The 7,721-nt window shown below is 40.3% G+C and overlaps 1 long non-coding RNA gene across 1 annotated transcript in view; it reads right to left on the bottom strand.

The window, feature by feature from the left end:
- Positions 1–7,626: 7,626 nt before the first annotated feature.
- Positions 7,627–7,721, bottom strand: part of LOC128141383 (uncharacterized) — a 17,894-nt gene continuing 17,799 nt past the window's right edge. Inside the window, exon 3 of the long non-coding RNA XR_008234990.1 lies at positions 7,627–7,721. This exon is cut by the window's right edge and continues 156 nt beyond it. This is a non-coding gene — a long non-coding RNA (uncharacterized LOC128141383).

Here is a 7,721-nt window from a genome sequence, read left to right as displayed (position 1 = left end):
TGGTTGTATGTCATGTAGCAGTACAAATTTGATCAAAATCAGGCAGGAGCGTGTGACTCCATTTCAGTTGGTTTAGCCAGAGCACACAGCACAGTGTTTACATTCACTTTATAATTTTATGTTGATTTTGTGCTGGCTGCAGGAAGACAGCATGAAGTTAGAGTTGCCTAGACAGAGAATACTTGCTCTACATTAAATCTGCTAGGACAAAAATCCTCTCTTCAGTATATTGTTAACAAATTTGAATCAGTGGAGTGACTCTGTACCAGTACATTGCATTCTTATGCTTACAGTGGCTTTGAGATCTGACACTAAGTGCTCCAAAAAAACAGATTCACTGTATTGTCAGACCACAGCTTGAGAGCCAGGCTGAACTGAGAGCTGAAATGGAGACACCGAAGAGTAATCTCATTGTGCCTGCTCTCCAACCACAAATGGTAGTACTGCCAAGCCCTGGGATACCTTTGAAATTGCCAGTGATTCCTGAAAAGAGAAAAACAAGCAAACAAAAATCTCCAGCCAAAACAGGAACACTTTCAGGAAAATAGCCGGAGGTAAGGATGGCTTACTTTGAACTTCCTGTTTCAAAGTCAAGTTGTGTCTCTTTAGATGTAGACCATTATTTGGAAGAGGTTGAATTCCCTCACGTTTGACCTACATTGAGTTCTGGGGTTTGGGAGGGTGCTGTGTGAGCTGGGCACGCCAATTAATTTTAAGGATGGTAGTAGTCGTAGTAAGTAAACAATCTGCAAGAATGAGTAACTTCTTTCTCAACTGGCTGAACAATTTTAGAAACCATAAAGGTGAGCTGGTTGGAGGTTGGGCCACGAGGATTATATTATTTTTCAAAGCCGAAAGGAGGCACGGTGACAAAGATGCACTTTGAAATTAGCTTGGGAGGGAATATTCCATAAAACCCAGCAATGTAGGCATCAGTATGGTCAGTATAGGAATGAATTCTGGTGGACTGATTTTTAAGCATGAATGCCTTGGACAGTCTGGAATTACAATATCAGAATTTACAATGTAGGTAGCATGAGAAACAAGGAATTCAAGAAGTCTGGACAGATAGTCTTTGTGGTGGAAATCTGGAATGAGACCACTGATCTTCATGGCGGTAGATGAACTTGCCCCTGTGAAAGCCAGATCAGGTTCTATCTCATTACTCTACATTTTGAAAAAATTAACATTTTAAAAACCTGTTGCAGGGCATGGAACAGTCCCAGACAGGGGAGTGTCACCTTCTGATCTGCTGAATTTCACAAGGCTTTTATTATGTGAATCCACAAAGGCTCAAGTCTTTATGAAGAGGCATTAACCTCCATGTAGCTAGAACACTTGCTTGCCAAGTCCTCAAAGCACAAAATTCACAACATTACTGGGTAGTTTTTGGAGTATTGTTTTGAAGACCCTTGAAAACACCACTTAATAAGAATATGCAAAAAGTCTGATCGTCTTTTTCTTCTTTCACTAGGAGGTCCAAGGGCTCACATTCTCAGGTAGTTTCAGAATGCAGAGTCTCTCATAGAGTCATACAGTACATAGGATACATCTTGCCTATTCTCTTTTTTTTTTGGCTTATTTTCATTCCACATTGAGAAAATACATAGCTAAAAATACTTCAGGATGCTTTCCAGGGAATACCACTCATGTGTCCCTCAAGAGACTCTTCTTTAACATTCCTTAACCCACATGGTATTCAATGTTTCCAGTGACAGACTGTGCCTCCATAAATAAGCTGCATACGTTCCTAATATGAGCTGTGCATTGCATATGGTGGAATAATTGCCTTAAAAGAATGTTGAGGCTACAAAAGGAAGCAGTCATAGAGGTAAGAAATGCCAAAATTAAGGCAGTCTGTGCAAACTCAATATGGTCCTGTTGTGCAATGCCCAGTCTGAGCCAGTCTCTCATTGCAGCCAATTTTTTCCTCCTGATTCATTCCAACTACAGGTACTTGCTATTCACCAGATGGGAAGCTACTTGATATTTCTTTATATTCTTCATTTGTAGTAACCCTTCTTAGTGGCTTGACACATTACCTTTTACTCCCCATCCATATGGACTAAAAGTAGAGAAGTCAATCAGCATGAACATGGCTTAGTTGACGAACCATATTGACTCTGATCCTCCCTGCATACCTCCCCTCTCTGGTGTGGCAAAGCTGTGTTCAGATCTCCACGGGACACACAAAATAACTCACCCGTACTTTAAGGAATTTCCCTGCTGTGTTTCCAAACAGCTCCTTTCAAACAACAAGGCCCGGGTATCCCTAACAGTGGAAAGCATTATGCCAGCCAAGCCTAGAGACGCTCCCAGCTCTTTTTCCGCCTCCCATAGCATCACCCTCACAACTGCCATAGAAAGGAAAACTTGATCCATACATCAGCAGTGTCCTTTCATGAGCCATACACCTTTGAGCTACTGGGTGGAGTTATTTTCTTGGGGGAAGTACAAAATCCTACTTCCCGATGGGCTGAAGCTCTTCAGGGAGTATCCCTCCTTCCATCACCCTTCTTGGTTTCGGAGAACCCAATCCCACAGCATGGGTCCCGGGGAGAAGCAGACTTTCATCCAAATGCCAGGTCTGCATGTTTTCCATGGGCAGGCACCTATCAGTACCAGGCTGCAGAAAAAAAATCCCACCACCCAAACCCTTCGAACAGGGAAGACAATACATACTGTTTGAGAAATCGTTGGGAAACCAGATGACTAAAGGGGTGCAAAGCGTTGCTGCTGCTATTAATGATGCAATGATTAATGATTCCATGTATTTGGGATACAGTTAACCCCTTTTATCAAGTCATCTAGCTGTATAAATAGAACTTGTAGAATTTGACTTCTTCCTAAAAGCCACACAAATAGCCTATTTTGCATTAGGTTACAACAACAGACAAATATGACACTGACATGCAGAACTTTGCAGAACCTCCCTTACCATCAAGACAGACCAAAAAAATCCCCTGCTAGGCTAATGGGGGAAAAAATAAGTGCCATAGCTCCGAGCAGCCCTCAGGCCCCCTGCTCTGGTTGTGGTCTGGAAGGGTGAAGGAGCCCGTACTCACATCTTCTGGGGGGTGGTGGTGTGAAGAAGACAAGCCCTACCAGGCTTCTCTAAGTCCAGTGCCTTCGAGAGAGGGGAGGCATCTCGGAGCAGGGAAGGAGAGCTGCCAGCTTTGCCTTGAGCCAGTGTTTTCTACCTAATGTTACTGAATGGGTCTTCAAATAGGGCTGTGCAGAAGCTGTAAGATGATTTTTCTCCCCCCCCCCCCCCCCCCCCCCCATTTTCATAAGCTGGTTGTTTACTATGAGATCAAACATGTTGTTTACTTGCATCTTACTCTCTCAGATATGGCTCCTTTGAAGTGGACCTGTCTAAAAAGGTTATCCGCATGTGTCTGTAGCCTCCACTTTCTTGGGGAGCCTTAGTAATCCGCAGTTACAGGGATAAGATCAGCTCCCTCTGAGATCACGGAGTAAAAGCATGCAGAGCCTGCCTAGTGCTGATATCAATTTTACACGTTGAATTGTTGAAGCCGAGGAAGCTGCAGCTGCCAAAAAAAATGGGAACATTTTTAAATTAAGGCACCACACAGTCCCAGGAAAAGTCTTGCTTAGCAAATGAAATGAGGACAAACAGCAAAGGAGAGGTACTTCATTACCAATTTTATCAGCTAACTTTCCCTCAAGGGTGCATCAAGCTTCCTTTTTTTTTTTTAATTGACTCTCCTGCTGAGTGTAGAAAGGAGGAGAAGTCCAAGACCTCAGTCATCCATTCAACGCTGGCTCACGCCATAGGTGTGCATGGGAAGATCTGTCCCATCACACCAAGCCCCGTTTTGCCATAAGAAGGCAGACTTCAGCACTCTTCACCTTCTGTACTTGGGCAGAGTGGCATCTCCTTTCAGGCTTCCTCCTGCTTCCACGTAGCTAGCGGTTTTGAATTCTCCAGGGCAAAGTCTACGCCTGAGCCGGTGAGAGCTATCTCAGGGGACTGGGACTAGAATGTAAAAGTGGCCGAGGCATGCGGTTATTCAGCTATATTTATCCCTTATGGGAAGGGAAGTGGAAGTAATAGGGAGAGGTATGTTGGTGGAACTGAGCAGCAGGAAGGAGGTGACATTTCAAAGAAGGGAAAATGCAAATGGAATCTACTGAAGGCTAGTTACAGGGAAGGGAGGACGGGAGCCAAACGGAGGAGAGGCGTCTATCCAACAGTCATCGCACTGTCTATACATACGTTACAGTTGGTGTCGTGCTCTATGTGCTTCTGCATAGCTTTCCCATCAGCAAAGAAGTGAAAAGAGTATACAGGTTTCTTTTTCACATATGGCTTTCTCATTCACTCAACCATACCGATTCCTTTCCACCTCAAGTAAACAAGTGAATACAAGAAGACAGAAATAAATGAGAATGGAAGAAAGAGATACTCTTTCACACTCTTACAATCACCAGACTAAAGGTATCATTTCTGCAGCTCCATGGAAGGCAATGAAGCTGAAATTAGTTCTTCATGCATGGATTATGGTATTGCATAGTGATTTTTAGGCATCCATAAAATGCAGTATAAATAGTTTATGCTCAGTTCTAAGGGTGTTTCATTTGTTTACTTCTGTTAGATCATGGTTATTCTGCAAGCTCAAGGAAATATCTGATGGAAAATTTTAGTACAAATGAGACAATTATTTTGAAAAAAGGGTGGAAAAGACCTGCAGAGGGATAAAATGAAAGTTTAAAAGTACCTCCATTTGAAGAAAGTTGGAAAAATAGTTTAGAAAAATACAGTAGAGGTGTGTAAGCCCGGAAACTACAGGAAAAACAAGCAAAGTTATTATACCCATTTTTATTTGTTCAAGACAGAAGAAAATTAGAGAGACATGAAAGGCAGCAGAAGCATCATGCCAGACAACTTTCTGATGGGTAATGGTCAATCCAATCTTGTTATTTTGTGTTCTTTCTTTGCCTATGCTTAGCATCATCTATCCATTAGGTTTTACTGTACGTCATATCCACGTCTTGAACACAACCTCTTAGATTTTCTTCCTGAAGGAATAAAAAGTTCATTGAGGTGGAGGAGAACTGGAAGTCAGTAACCTTTAATATAGAACAGACTCCAAATTCAGGTTGTTTCACAAAAAGTAATCAAAACAAAAAAAATTGCAAAAAATCGGATTAGCAGGATAGAAACATAAACATTGAACATAATAATAACTGATTTAAATTAAACACAAGTACATAAGGAGGCTAAACCTTTCAGTCACAATCATCTGTTGCATTAGTGCACAGATACACAGACTAGTGAATCCTGTTGTTTCTGGTTCTTAAGGAATAAATGTCACTTTGTGTCCCCTGACTGCATCTGAAGTCAATAAATCCATCTGCTGCCTTTCATGCATGTGGAATGCATTTTCATCCCCTCCAAGCCATATTCATTGGCCAGCTTGATATAATTAAATGGCCTGCATGACATATTCAGATCCTTGAATTTAAGCCATTAATTTAAGTATGCATATTGCAGTCTCTCCCAGGTACAGGAAGAAAGAGGAGCACAAATAGCAATAGTCCTAAGGTGCGTCCCTTGCCATTATAGGTTGTCAAATGTGATGTTAAGATATTTGACAATTAATAAATAAAGATAGCAGCTACTTTAGCACAGTCTATTTTAATTTCTTTTTGTAAAACCCTCTCTCAGTGTTCTTGGGAGTGCCTCTGTAGACTGAGAGGAGTGTGGAGAATAACGTCTATCTCCTTCCATTAAATGAATATAACACCTTTATTCAGTGGCAATATGTTAACTTGTCAAAACTCATCATCTTCATGCTACACAATAAAACATTCCTTCATGCAACACAGTGCTATGTTCTCACCTAGCTCACCTAGAAGGAAAATTCCACATAAACTGTTTTGTACCACCTGTTGCTTTGCATAAGCAAGTTTTCCCTTTAGAAGATAACCCCTATGAGATGTTAATTAACATTTTGTTTGGAAAATGTCTGAATAAACCTCTAGCATTGAACCAGTCTTAATATACTAAATTAGTTCTTATTCTTCCCCGTGTACATATTTCTTTTGACCCAAAGCATATTTTCTGCTTTTCTCAGAGAAGCTTGAATTTCGTTCCAATGTTGGGAGAAATGCAAGCCAACCAGCTGTCAGTAAAGATTGTCGCATCTTATTAAAGACTATAACAAAACAGAATTAGCGGTCTTTGATATTGTTCCCACAAATCAGTTCATGTGGACATGATTTCTTTTTTAGAATAACGCCATTGCTAAGGTACCCACACAACTCCACTCCTGACTTGCTGAATCCATAACTTACGTTTTATATTAGGTTGTTTGGCATAGAAGTAGAATGAAAACCCTTTGGAAGAGAGAATGTTTTTAAGAGAAAAAGTGCTTTTCTCAATCAGAAGAATAGAAGCAATCTAGGTGCATTTGTGCTGCATGACTGAAGTTTTGTCTCTTTGTTCACTTTTTTGGCTAGATCTGACATATCCCCCACAAGAAACCGTGGATCTCGAGGGAGAGAAGAAGGGAAGAGACTGCAACCTATTATTCACCTGGATGTTACAAAAATATCTTTCACGTCTCGAGTGGGACGATGTAGGTGGTATAATTTGGCATTATCGTGCATTGCTACTCGTCTATCACCACACTTTCTAAAACTATCCCTGTCACTGGTATGGTGTCTACACACACAGCGATTGCACTTTTTATTTTGCTGCACAAAAAAAGATTTCAAAATACTAGAAGCAGCTCAGAATAGGACTGACTAATCTTTACTAAGATTTATATACCTATATATAAATATACATACGAAATGGGATTTCCAAGTCTTTATTTTATAGGCATTTATAGAAAGAGAGGTTTCTATTTTATGGTTTATTTTATTAACCAGAAGAATGAGTTTGCAAATCTTTGCAACAAGGATATAAAGCAATAATATGGAACTGAATTCTGAGGTATAAATCAGTTTATTAGCAGAACAGACTATTTTACAATCTACTTGGGAAAGTACTAGGTAAAAAGCTTTCACGGCACTTCACCTTCCCACTACCGATGTAGCAATATGGGCTTTGGTTACTTGGGCAACTGAACAACAGCTTCACCTTGGCTGTAAATGCAATGCTGGGAAGAGATTAAGAAAAGGAAACATGAAGGAGGGAGCTAATTTGAATAGAAAAAGAATAATGCCTAGGATCATGAGCAGGCAAGAAGTTTTAGTTGTTTGTAAGTACAAGAAAAAGGACCTGATTCTTACAACATGACAGTATAAAGTTAGGTGGCATTTAAAGATGAGGTGCCGAGAGAATGTCACAGCCCTTACCCATTGAGTCTTACCAAAACTGCCAGATTCTAGTTATAGACAGGATGAAGAATGAAGGGAATATTTTGTACAAGTACAAAATAAAACATGCAGATATCATCCTCTTCCGGCAGTAAGGAAACCTTGAACTTGAGAAGGTCTAGGTTGCTTATCTGGGGCACACCTTACTATTGTGAAAATACATAGTATTTATTCTAAAACTGCTTGATAGCACTGGACTAAAACTTGTTTTTTTCTACCTTGTCATAGTGACTGTATGATTCAAAGAGACTGGATACACATACATTATGTATTTAACTTGATTATTATCAAAATTACATAGATGAGTGACACAATTCTATTTCCATTTCTCATTCTTTTTTGTCTCCAGTCCACAAAGCTGGATTTTTTTT

Source organism: Harpia harpyja, chromosome 4, assembly GCF_026419915.1.
Source record: "Harpia harpyja isolate bHarHar1 chromosome 4, bHarHar1 primary haplotype, whole genome shotgun sequence".
In the NCBI taxonomy this organism is placed as follows: Eukaryota; Metazoa; Chordata; class Aves; order Accipitriformes; family Accipitridae; genus Harpia; species Harpia harpyja.
Note: the sequence above shows the minus strand (reverse complement) of the source record. Positions and strands in the feature narration are given on the sequence as shown.